The sequence below is a fragment of the Arvicola amphibius genome, chromosome X (genome assembly GCF_903992535.2).
Source record: "Arvicola amphibius chromosome X, mArvAmp1.2, whole genome shotgun sequence".
In the NCBI taxonomy this organism is placed as follows: domain Eukaryota; kingdom Metazoa; phylum Chordata; class Mammalia; order Rodentia; family Cricetidae; genus Arvicola; species Arvicola amphibius.
Genome location: NC_052065.1, coordinates 100,947,146 through 100,959,375, shown reverse-complemented (window position 1 = coordinate 100,959,375; position 12,230 = coordinate 100,947,146). Strand labels below are relative to the sequence as shown.

Genomic DNA, 12,230 nt, shown 5'->3' with positions numbered 1-12,230 from the left:
GCAGGCCCGCCCCCTTCTTCCTCCTCCTTCCCCCTCCTCCCCCACGTGTCCTCCCGGAGCCCAGCGGCCTGATCCCAGCACCCCCCTCCCCGCCACCTCCCTCCTACTCCCGCTTTGCCCGCTTCCCGGGCAGTGTGCAGAAGAGCAAAGTTGCGACAGCAACCAAGGGGCTCTGCCCAGGTGAAGGGGGCGCTGTGACGGGGGCGGGAACGGCGTGGCCCTGAGGCGGGGGTTGGGGGGGAGGATAAAGAAACTTGCTTTCCGCAGCCCCCACCCTGAGCGGGTTCGGATCTTGCGTGAACCGAGCCCTCGTGGAGACGCTGCAACGCCGCCAGGACCGAGGCCGGCACTCCGACCCGGACCGAGATCGGGAGGACCGCGCGCTCGGGCGGGCTAGCGAGGGCAGGCAGGCCGGCACCCAGGCAAGGGCGGGGTGGGTGACCGGACACCGGACCGAACCACGGACTCCGGTGGCGTGGGCGCGGGCCGAACCCGGACCGGGCCGAATTGGGTGGCGAAGTAGGACGTGGATTCGGGGGGCGGGGCGCAGCGGGAGGGGGGAAAGCAGGCCTGGCCTGACTGGCCTGGCCGTGGGGGCGGGGGGCGAGTTCGGGGCACTTGCTGGGCTCTGGACCGAGCGCTAGGGCGGGGCGGCGCTAGGGGCTGGGCCCGACCGGCGAGGAGAGGGCGAGGGGAGGGAGAGCAGGGGGTGGAGTAGGGGCGTGGAGTTGCGAGCGGGGTCTGGCCTCGGCCGGGGGCGAAGGTAGATCTGCGGGGCCGAGAGCGAAGGGAGGGAGGCCCGAGGCAGCGCGGCGGCGGCGGCGAAGGCCAGCTTCCGCGGAGTTTGTGCCCGGGCTTCCCGGCTGGGCTCCGGCCGCCTTATGCGCACAAATGGGGTTAGGGGACTGACTGGTAAGCAACTCCCAGTGTTAGACGGTGGTCCGTGGCGATTCCCGGAAAACTGAGGCAAGACGCCGTCTGCAATATGCCGCACCCCCCCACCCACCTCTTAGCATCTGGATTCTGCTCTTCGGGGGCCACGGACCCTCCCCACCACAATCCTTTCACTCTTTGAGCACCCCTTCCGTCTCCTCCTCATCCTTGGCCATCAGAAGCTCCTAGGGGGTATGCGTTTGAGGGGTGGAAGGCGTCGGGGGTTGCACTTTCCCTCCCTTGGGGACAGTGTAGTTTGTATCATATTCGTGTGAGGTAACGTCGCTTGGCGTCGTGTGGAAATTGGGGCTTAGATAATTTAACCCTCCCTTCCAAGCTCTTTGATGGTTTTTAAGGGAAAGGACGGATCCCTGGGTTTTCATGGCTAGAATGGGGTTTGAGGACTGGGATTTACTCTCAGCTCACTTCCACTGCCAACCTCTTTGCTGTGAACCATTTCTGTGGGGGACTCGAACGTGGAGGGTGGGATATGGGAGCATTAACGTGCTTCTCTGTCTTCCTGCAGGGTCGGCATGGCGAAGGACAGCTAGTGTCAGAGGAAAAGTAGACACCAGTTCAACTCCGGTCGCCCCCACTATTACTTCGGTGAGGGGGACAACGCTAAGGGGATGCTGGTGGGTTGGGGCCCAGGATAAGAGTAGGGTGAGTTGTCGTCCCGAGAGGGATTCCTTCCTGGTGGGGAGAGAAAGGCGAGCCCCAGCTTCGGGGAGGGTTCCGGGGAAGGAGATGGAGGGTGGCGACGACGGGGGGGGGTGCGGGAAGAATGGAAGAAGAGTCACACCCTGCTTGCAAGGGGGAGCCTCCCTCAGGCTCCTGGGAAAAGGGGACTGAATACGTGTGCTCTGTGGTATCGGGGCAGGGGAGGTCTGGGGATGGTCCAAAGAGTGATTTGCACACTGGTTCTGCCACTAGTGGCCTGAGAAAGTCAGGTTGGGGCATAAGGTGGAGAACGTTGGAAGGAAGGCAGACAGCCAACCCCTCTGGCCTCAGCGTCCTGATCATCTCTCTTCCTCAACCTCCCTCTTGAGGGTCGTCGGGGTGGGGGGCGTGGAGCTCTTGGAGCCCCGCGGATTGCGTGCCTCCGCCTTTTCTTGGGAGTCTATCTTTTTGCCCAGCTTGCTAAAGCTACCACTGCCTCCCTCTCCGGAATCCGCTCGGTTCTCTCAGCGATCCCCTCCTCCTCCTCCTCCTCTCCCCTCCCCTCCCAGTGTCACCGGGGCTGCTAGGCTCTGCCCCCTTCGCCGCCGCTCGCTCCCAGCTTTAGTCCCTCCCTCTCATGCTTGCTCCCTCCCTTCTCCGCCTCCTCCCCATCCCCCCCCCCGTGTAGGCAGCATTTTGGGAGTTGTAGTATCTTGCAGAGCTGGCTGGCGCCGCCCGCGAACAAGGCCGGACTCCACTTCCCGTCGAGCCCTGCGACCGGCACCCACTCCACCAGGCTTCGCTCACACACACAGACACACACACACACCGCTCTCCCCCTCACTCTTTCGCTCGCCGCGGCTCTGCCAGTGTGTGGCTCTGTCTCTCCTCGGCTTTGCTGAGCCCTCCCTTCTTCCTCTCAGTTCCTAGAGTCCGACCGCCGCCGCCGTGAGAGGAGAAGGAGGTCGGTGGCGATAAGGGGCGGAGGGGGGCATCGGATCCCAGCAGTGTTAGGCGGGTGGTGGTTCAAAGAGGGTAAGAGGGAGCTCGGGTGGCGGCCTGAGCCTCCCTGCGGAGCCGACCCGGGAACAGGTGCGTCTTTTTTCTCTCTCCCCCAACCCCTCCACCCCTTTTGACTCCCCGGCTTTTTCGTATTCCACCACCAGCTTCTTTCTATCCTAAGCCTTTCCCCAACCCTGTCCATTCCTCTCTCAACCTCTCCGCTTGCCCCCCGGGGGCGCCGTCCTCTTCGTGTCCCCGGACGTAGAGCTCCCTAGAGCTCTCTCTGTCCTCGCCCCTCCCTTCGGGACAGCTCCCCTCCACTTCCCACCTTCGTACCCCATCCCTGCCCTGCCCTATCCCCTTCTCGATCTCCTTCTCTTTTAGCCAGGTGAGACTTGTTCACCACGATCCAAGAGAGTCTTCCTCTCGGCTGGGCGGGGGTCTCCATGGAAACGGGGGTCGGTAGCTACTGGAGGGGGGAACCATAGGAATTACCCCACTCCACAGAAAGGGAGGTGGAGGCTACGGTCTTGGAACTACCTGGCCCCAAACCCTGATCCAAGGATCCGACGATCCGAAGGGAACCTAGCCAACAGGGCAGGGCGAGAAAGGGCTTGTTATTTTTTTTGGGGGGGGGGGGTATCCGTGAAGTCTTGAAGAGACCGGGAGAAAATAAATGCCCTCCAACCTTGGAGGTGGAGGTGCGACGGGTGCTCTCTCAGGGTTGCTTTCTCCCCTGTTCTGGGGTGCAGGAACCGTAGGGTAGGGGGGTACCCCTAGGTGGCGGCGGGGCCTGGGTTCGGGAGTGGGAGTGCTGTGATGGGGGCAGGGGCAATTATCCGAGTCCCTGGAAAAAAGGCGGGGGATGACTTCGGAGCGCCCAGGCTCCGCTGCCCTCGCTCTAGGGGCGGGGGCTACCGGGCCAGGCTAGGCAGAGAGGGTGCTCAAATTGAAGGAGGATGAGATGGGGGCAATTCATACTGGCCCCGGCAAGCCTGGTGGGAGACCCGGCTTGCAAGCCCTCAACCCGCTTCGCGCCAGGCCTGGAGGCAAGGGGTCTGAGAGGAAAGCCCAGGGCTGGAAAGGAGGGAGGCTCCGGTTACGGGGCCGGATTTCGGGATCATGGGCAATCCCCTGGCCCTTGGAGAAGGAGGGAGAGGGATGGCCGCGAACCCCAAGGTTCCCCCACCCTGGTTCCTAAGGGGCGTGAGGAACGGACAGCAGGCCCAGCAGAGCTGGATTCGTGCAGACCGTGGCCGGGGAATGGGGGGGCTTAGTGGTGGTCTTGGGGGGGAGTAGTCCGGCGGCGGGGCGGGCGGGCGGGGCGTGGGGCTCCGGCGGGCGGCGGGGCGGGGCCGGGGCGGCGCTGCTGCCGCTGCCGCCGCCGCCGCCGCTGCTGCTCCTGCTGGGGCCGCCACCGCCGTTGCCGCCGCCGCCGCCGCCGCCGCTGCTTCTGGGCGGGGAACCGAGGCCAAAGAGAGTCCCGTGCCGGGGCAGAGGGCGCAGGCGGCGCGCCGTGGGGAGGGGGCCTTTCCGCGGGCGGGGGCAGGCTGGGGGTGGAGTCCCCGACGGGGGGCGGTACGAGCCAGGACGACGACGACGAGGAGCCCCGGGGGCCCGGTGCGTGGAGGACGAGGTGCTGGGAGAAGGAAGGGGGGGTGGGTCCCGCGACGGGCCTCGTGGGCTTGACTCCCAGAGGTTCGGTTTCGGGACGGAGCCCTGCAGGGGCGCCCGGAGGCCAGGAAAGGGATAGAGAGGTGAACTGGACGGTGGAGGGGGCCCTTCTCGCCGGGGTCCCGCGGAGAGGAAGGCTGGGCCAGAGGGACGTCCGGGCAAGGCTGGGAGGAGCCGGCCGCACCAAGGCTGGGGTTTTCGTGTTATGGAGGTGCAGGAGATTGTTGTACCGAAAGATGTGGTCGAGGGGGAAGGCGGGAGGCAAGCACGCTGCAAACCCAGGAGGCCCAGCACCACAGGCCGGTGGGGGTGCCCTTCTGTTCCATTGAGCCTCCCCTCTCCTCGCTGTATTAGAAGCACAGTTTTTGTTGCATTGTTTTGAAATTTTCAAGGTTGCCTGATCAAACTGTCGACGTGGTGATACTTTCTTATTCTTGCTGTTTTCTAGAGTAGGCAGTAAGGACAGCCTTCACTTGGCGAGCATTCTTCTAGCCCAGCGTTTTGGGGCTTTTTGCATGAGTGTGGGAAGGGGGCCTGTAAAGCAAGCCACAGATGAATACTTTCAAGGCGATTTGGAGGTCGTCCCCATGACACAGGGGTAAAGTACAGTTGCAAATAGCTTTGATCAGACTTCTGGGGTACACTTAAAGGCTTCAAGGGTTAGTCTCATGCTTCTTTCAACTTAGAAGGCTATTTCTCAGAATCACACTGCAGAAACACTTCGTGGGAAAAGGAATGGGGCATGAATTTGGAGTTGGGAATTGATTAGGTTCATAATAAAATTCCAAGGATGGAAGGAAGTTAATCTTTTTTAGTGGCCATCTTGTGCTATTCTCTTTAGTTTGTCCTGCCCTTGAGTGTTGGAATTGAGGGCCCTTTCTTACTGGGTCACTGTAGGTGGCATAGCCAAGGATGTTTGGGCAGAGTTTTAGGGTATTTAAATTGAACTTGATGTTACCATGTGGTATTGAAGATGACAGTCTGCAGGAAAGAAACTTACAAGATTCCACTGGGGATTAAATGAGATAATCCCATTCCAAGAGTCACCCAGAGGCTCCAAAAGGAAGTGAATGGTTGAGGAGGAACCTGTAAAATTTTGACAGGGTAGCAAAGGTAGCAAGAAAGACTGAAGGAGCAATAAGGACTTAGTGAGTCAAGTTAAAAGAGTCTGAAGTTCCATGATATACTTGAGGATTGACATGGCCATGTTGAGTAGTTTATGAGGATATTGATAGCAGGTAATTTTTGCATCTGAGGAAACTGTCTTGAGGTTTATCCGGGAGATGAGAGCCACAGGTCTTAGCACAGAGGCTTGCTGACACGGACTTTGTTTAAAAGGGATTTTTACTTACACTTAAGCAGGGGCATTGTCGAAAAGAGAGGGGGGGTTGCGGTAGGGGGCAGGGGGAGGAGTTATGATATAACCACATGTGGGTTGGGCTAATCAGGGGAAAGTCACTCTAAAAGTGACTTTTAAAAGTCTGGCTCTTGCTGGGTGGTGGTGGTGGCGAACACCTTTACCCCCAGCACTCAGGAGACAGAGGCAGGCAAATATCTGAGTTCAAGGCCAGCCTGGTCTATAGAGCAAGTTCCAGGATGGCCAAGGTTACAGAGAAACCCTGTGGGGGGGGTTGGCGGGGGGGGGGGGGGGGGTGGTGGTGGGGAGGTCTGATTCTCTTACCAGATTTGCAGGAAGTGTATGTAAGTTTCTTTTTGTTCTATCTCTGAGATGAAGAGAACTAGATACCCACTTGATAGTGGAAAGGGAAAGGATGCAGAAGTCTGGATTAAATAAACTAGTTCTCTGAAAGAGAGCAATAAGGAAGGTATGGTTAATTGTTGGGATCGGGCAGAGGAAAGTTAAGCGAGTCCTAGCCAGCTTTGCTGTTGAAGTCTGTACTGTTCAAAGTAAAGGGAAGTTCTAGAAGAAATGGGGGCGGCACCAAGGGCACTCTTAAGGATCTGGCTATTTGTTTGATTTGCCAGGGAAGGTGGAGGAGGCCCAGGGAGAGGAGATCCTTTTCTTTCTCACTGGCTTAGAGGCTCTTGATAAGCAAAGGAGACGTCTCAGGGGGTGTGTATGTGTGCCTTATTCATGATGCAGTCTACACAGGCTTGGTAAAGATGGCAGGGGATCTTATGACATGATTAATCTGCACTGTAATATTTAGGGAAGAGTTTTGCTGAGAGAAACAGAATCATAGGAGAAAAAGTTTTCCCACTAGAAAGAAGGAAGACCAAAGAAGTCAGAAAGAGGGTCGGTAGGGCAGTGAAAGGGGAAAGGAAGGTGCCTGTTACTTTTCTCATGTCAGGTCTAACTAAGGAGAAAGCAGTACCTTGAAATCTCTAGGGTAATATTTTCCAAAGAAAGTTTGAAGAACCCTTAAGGCTCTTTACACTTTAGTGCTAGAATTGCTAGAGCAAGAAAGAAGATCTTGGATAAAAATAGGGCTAGGGAGAAACTGGCATTTAGAGAGAAATATATTTTCCCATAAAGATGCAAAGGTAGTATACATGCTAAAAATGTAAAATGCACAATATGGGCTGGGCATATAGAGTGCTTGCCTAGCATGTGTGATGGCCTACGTGCAAGCCTCAGTGTTGAAACAGAAAAAAAATCCACAATGTGAAAGAAAAGGAGAGTAATAAAGAGCCATAGGAGAGAAGCATTTAGATGCTGTATGGAACTGGTGTTGAGGAGCGTAAAAACTTACTTGTCATAGCCACTGCTGTGGAAGAATCCAGGAAACGGGGTTGGGATTAAGCTGAAACATTTCTTCGGAGATCCTGATGAATATAAGGATTCTGTCTGGGGAAAGGGAGTCTTGGTGTCAAGTAGAATGGAGAATAGGAGAAAGTGGGAATACACCAATTTTCCCAGTCTGTAAGTGGGAGGAATCCTAGATAGGAGGAGGTGAGTGATAGAAATTCCGGAGTGAAGCAAACAGGATAAAGAAGAGGGACCTGTGAGTCTTGGGTCAGAATTGGAGGGACTCTAATCAGGGTTTGACTGGACCACATTTACACTGGTTTGTGAATTCTAGATGGAGCTGTCTGGGACTAATTGGGTTGGCTATTAGGTGCACAGAGCTTTTTCCTGGGGCCAGCTAGCCTCTGAGAAACCATGGCAGGAATTCCATGTTGAGTTGGTGGGAAAATGAGCACTAGAGGGGAACTGAGAGACTATGCAAAGTGAACATTGTTACTTAAGTAAACTGAAAAGGAGGAGAAAACACTGACAAGAGTATGTAGAGGAAAGGGGAGCACTTAGACCTGAGGGTTTTGTTTTTAAAGAAAGGAAATTTCTTAATGTTAGCATTGGAAATCAGTTTGAGTCTATGTCTGCTTCAGTGTTTAGTGAATTAACAGTTAAGGAGGGAGGAAATAAGTAATCTACCTTTCTGTCACTAGGGGATTCCAGGGCAGTATTTTATATGATCTCTTACATGAGCTAGGCATTATTCATGCCAGTCTGTAAAATGTAGGAAATCATCCTCTTTCTAAATCATATCCTTTTCTGCTATTCATAACTTTAAAATGGTCTTTTATTTTGAAAATGTTTTTTAGTGAACGTAAGTTGTGTTCTTCTGGTCAAGAGGAAAACTTAATCCCAATAAGCTCTTGTAGTTTTCCTTTCTTTTCTTTTCCTTTTTTTTTGTAAAATGGCAGCAACTCATTCTTCATAAAACATGTAAAAACGGATCATTTAAGGAACAATGAAGAAAAAAATCTGTGTGTGTGTGTGTGGTGCGGTGCGGGGTGGAGGGGAGGGAAGGACTTCAAGGGAAGAATACTTTAGACTTTTCTTGTTTTTTGGGTTTTTTTTGTGAGACAGGGTCTATGTAGATCAGACTGTCCTTGAACTCACAGAGATCTGCCTGCCTGTGCCTCTACCTCCCAAGTGCTAGGATTAAAGGTGAACACTATTATGTCCAGCCTTTTTTTTTTTTAAAGTAAACTGCAGGCCAGATGTAAGGTTGTATTTTTCCTGGATAGATAAATTGTGATGAATTTTTTTAAAGATTTATTTATTTATTATGTATACAGTGTTCAGCCTCCATGTATGCCTGCAGGCCAGAAGAGGGCACCAGATCTCATCACAGATGGTTGTGAGCCACACTGTGGTTGCTGGAAATTGAACTCAGGACCTCCGGAAGAGCAGTCAGTGCTCTTAACCGCTGAGCCATCTCTCCAGCCCCAATTGGGGGGAATTTAAAGGTGCAGCTTGTTATTTGTAAAATGCAGTAATTTTAAGAGTTAAGTAAGGCAAAGTGTGACTTCATTTGCAGTTAAAGAATTTGACTTGGCAAGGACTGAATTCTATGGAGCGGTAGCTTTGTGTTTGAGGCTTCTTTACTGCTAAGAAACAAAACCTGCCTACTTCATAGTGTTGGTTTCATTTAAGGGTACAGTAGAATTTTGTCAGTGAAGGAGTATGAGGACAATAAGATTTTTATTTTTCTGAGTTCTGTGAAATGTGTAATACATAAATATGATCCCAGGGAGAAGGTGTACTGAATACTCGGATCTATGAGATGGTTGAATATATTTTCTCATGAAGAGTCTTTGCTCAGTTGAACTTGGGTCTACCATGCCCAGGTGAGCTTGCATCCTAGTTAATTTACTGCTTTGGAGACAGACCTGTGTTAGAGTCCTTCCTTGTTCTTCAGCTTCCTAGCAGTATGGCAGGAAGCAAGTCACTACCTTTGTTGAGCCTCGGTGTTCTCATCTAGACAATGTAGATGATACTAATATCATAGGATGGTTAAAATTATGTAAGATAAAATGTATGTACTTAACACATGGGATCTATTTTTGGACCTAAATTTCTTACTGTGTCTTATGATTACTTACCATATACAGTGGCAGATTAAGAACAAAAATTCATTCTGCTACCTCCCCTCCTCTTATCTTAGCCCTTTGTCCTTTTTCTCTGCAATCCTTTTTAATTAGTATTCATTCAGCATTTACTACATGGTAGGAAGTAATACCTTAACTCATTGCTGCATCTACCTCTGAGGTGGATGTGGTAGTTTCTTTAACAGCTGTGCCATGACACTACTTACTATTTCAGGAGAGGAACTGAAGACTGTATATCCAGTTGAAACTTTAAGGGATCTTTTGGGTTGCAGGTAACATTTATTTGTTTGTTTGTTTGTTTATTAAAAAAGGCCTTGGGGGCTGGAGAGTTGGTTCAGTGGTTAAGAGCACTGGCTGCTCTTCCAGAGGTCCTGAGTTCAATTCCCAGCAACCATATGGTGGCTCACAACCATCTGTAATGAGATCTGGTGCCCTCTTCTGGCCTGCAGGGATACATGCAGGCAGAACCCTGTATACATAATAAATAAAATAAAATCTTTTTTAAAAAAGGCCTTGGGAGATGGTCCAGTTGGTAAAGTGCTTGCTGCTCAAGTATGAGACCCTGAATTCAATTTTTAGTGCCCGTGTAAAATCTGGGAATTGTGATGTGCCTGTAACCCTGAGGCTGGAGATGGAGAAACAATCAGATCTCTGGGTCTACCACTGACTTCTAGGTTCAGTGAAAGAATTTCTCGAAAAAAAATAGGGTAGAGAGCAATTGAAGATGACACTTGGCATTGATCTTTGGACCTTAAACACATATGCATGTGTGGTGAATGTATGTGTATATGATATCACTTTTGATTTATTTATTCATACATATATGTATTATCAAATAACCACTTTAAAGTATTTATTTTTGTAGAGATTTATTTGTTTTTATTTTATGTGTATGAGTGCTTGCCTAAATGTATGTGTGTGTACTATATGCATGCCAGGTGCTTATGGTATCAGAAGAGAACATCAGAATTTTTGGAATTGGACATATAGATGGTTGTGAGGGAGGGATCATGTGGGTGCTGAAAACTGAACCCAGGTCCTCTGCAAGAGCAGAAAATCTTCTTAACAGCTGAATCATTTCTTTTCACCTTTTTTTATTTTGAAATTTTATTTTGTGTATATGCGTGTTTTGCCTGCATATATGTCTGTGCACTGCCTGCATGCCTGATGTCCTGGAATTGGAGGTAAAGACTGTTGTAAGCTGCCATGTAGGTGCTGGGTATCAAACCTGGGTCCTTTAGAAGAGCTCTTAGGAACTGAATCATCTCTCTAGTCCCCTTTATTTTATTTTTAATTGTGTGTGCAAGTGTTTTTTTGTGTGTGTTGTGTTTGGGTATGTGTATATGAGTTCAGCTGCCCATGGAGGCCAGAGGTATCAAATTCCATGAAGCTACATGACGATGGTACTGGGAACTTAGCTACGATCCTCTGCGAGAACAATGCATACTCTTAACTACTTAGCCATGTCTCTAACCCAAAATACTGCTTTCAGTAAATGGTTATTGTGTTAAATTATGGCTGGTTAAACTTTCTAGCTGTCTCTGGCAGTTCTGTGAAAGCTGATAGAACCTGGAGCTGATGTACTTCTATGATAAAGATGCTCATCAATGATTGAATGGGAGAGAATAATGCTGAAGAAAGCACTGAGTTCCCCAAAACAAACTTCTGGGCAAAGGAAAAACAGTTGCCTTCAAACTAGATCTCCTCTCTGCAGCTGGAATGGACTTTGGTGTCAACAATTGGGTCTCTGTTAGCTATGCCAATATAGGGAGAGGCCGATGACAGGCCAATTGAAAACAGCAGATTGGCTGACAAATTAACAATTTCTGTTTGACTTAGAAAACACATTGTTATTCTCTACCTATTCTCCTACCCCCTGAAATTTACCTGCCTATTTTCATTCTGTTTAGGCAAATATTATGGTTGTTCCCTGAACGCACATCTAGTGGTAGTCTATAAGTCACCTGGGTTTAAAAACTAGCTGTGGATCTATCACACTGAGATAGTTGGAAGTTGATTTTATTATTTTGCTTGGCACAATTTTATTTTAGTTCTGTGATTGTCTTTATTATAGATATATAGCAGGAAGAAAGTTGATGTGAGAGCAAGGCAGTAAAAGGAATACTTCCATCTAGTGCTGTCTTGTTTTGTTTATTGTGTGTGTATATGGGTATGCACATGTGTGTGCATGTGCATGACAGCTTGTAGTAGATGGCTCTCTCCTACCAAGTGGGTCCCAGGGATCAAATTCAGGTCATACGGCTTGGTGGCAAGTGCTTTAATCCATTGAGCCATTTCACTGGCCCTGTTTTGTCTTGTTTTATTTTTGAAACGAGGTCTCATTGTATTGTCCAGGCTAGTCTTACACTTGTGGGTTCAAGTGATCTTCCTGCCTCAGTCTCCTATCGTTGCACCATTGTGACAAACTTAACTAATATTTTCTCTCTGGGGTGCCTGATCTCTATGAGATACAGAAAAAGTGGCTGGGCGGCGGTGGCGCACGCCTTTAATCCCAGCACTCGTGAGGCAGAGGCAGGCGGATCTCTGTGAGTTCGAGACCAGCCTGGTCTACAAGAGCTAGTTCCAGGACAGGCGCCAAAGCTACAGAGAAACCCTGTCTCGAAAAACCAAAAAAAAAAAAAAAAAAAGAAAGATACAGAAAAAGTGGGGCTGGAGATGTTGCTTAGTGGTTAAGAGCACTGGCTGCTCTTCCAGAGGTCCTGGGTTCAATTTCCAGCAACCACATGGTGGCTCACAGCTATCTGTAATGATATCTGGCGCCCTCTTCTGGTGGGTGGCCATACATGGAGGCAGAATGTCGTATACATAATAATAATAAAAAAATACAGGAAAGGTTTGGTTTTCTCCAGTAGTTTAGCAAGCTATTTATTGAGCCCATGTCATGTGCCTTATATCATGCTAGACCCTACTGGGATAGGGCCAGTAAACCTATGGATGGGTAGTAGAGTAAGTTATTATGGAATTTGAAATTCTTTGAGTAAATACTGTATAATAAAAGGGATAAAAATGAAGCATGGATTCAGATGAATTATATACATGATCTATATGTAGTCATAGCAGAGTCTCATCTCTGGTAAGAG

The 12,230-nt window shown here is 50.3% G+C and overlaps 1 protein-coding gene across 4 annotated transcripts in view; it reads left to right on the top strand.

The window, feature by feature from the left end:
* The first annotated feature begins 777 nt into the window (after positions 1-777).
* The window catches only part of Bcorl1 (BCL6 corepressor like 1), a 63,989-nt gene continuing 52,536 nt past the window's right edge, over positions 778-12,230 (top strand). The window contains exons 1-2 of one of the 4 annotated variants that reach the window (XM_038316997.1): positions 778-912; positions 1,460-1,539. The gene's annotated coding sequence lies outside the window, so the exon portion shown is untranslated. The other 3 variants (XM_038316998.1, XM_038316999.1, XM_038317000.1) reach the window with 3 other exon arrangements.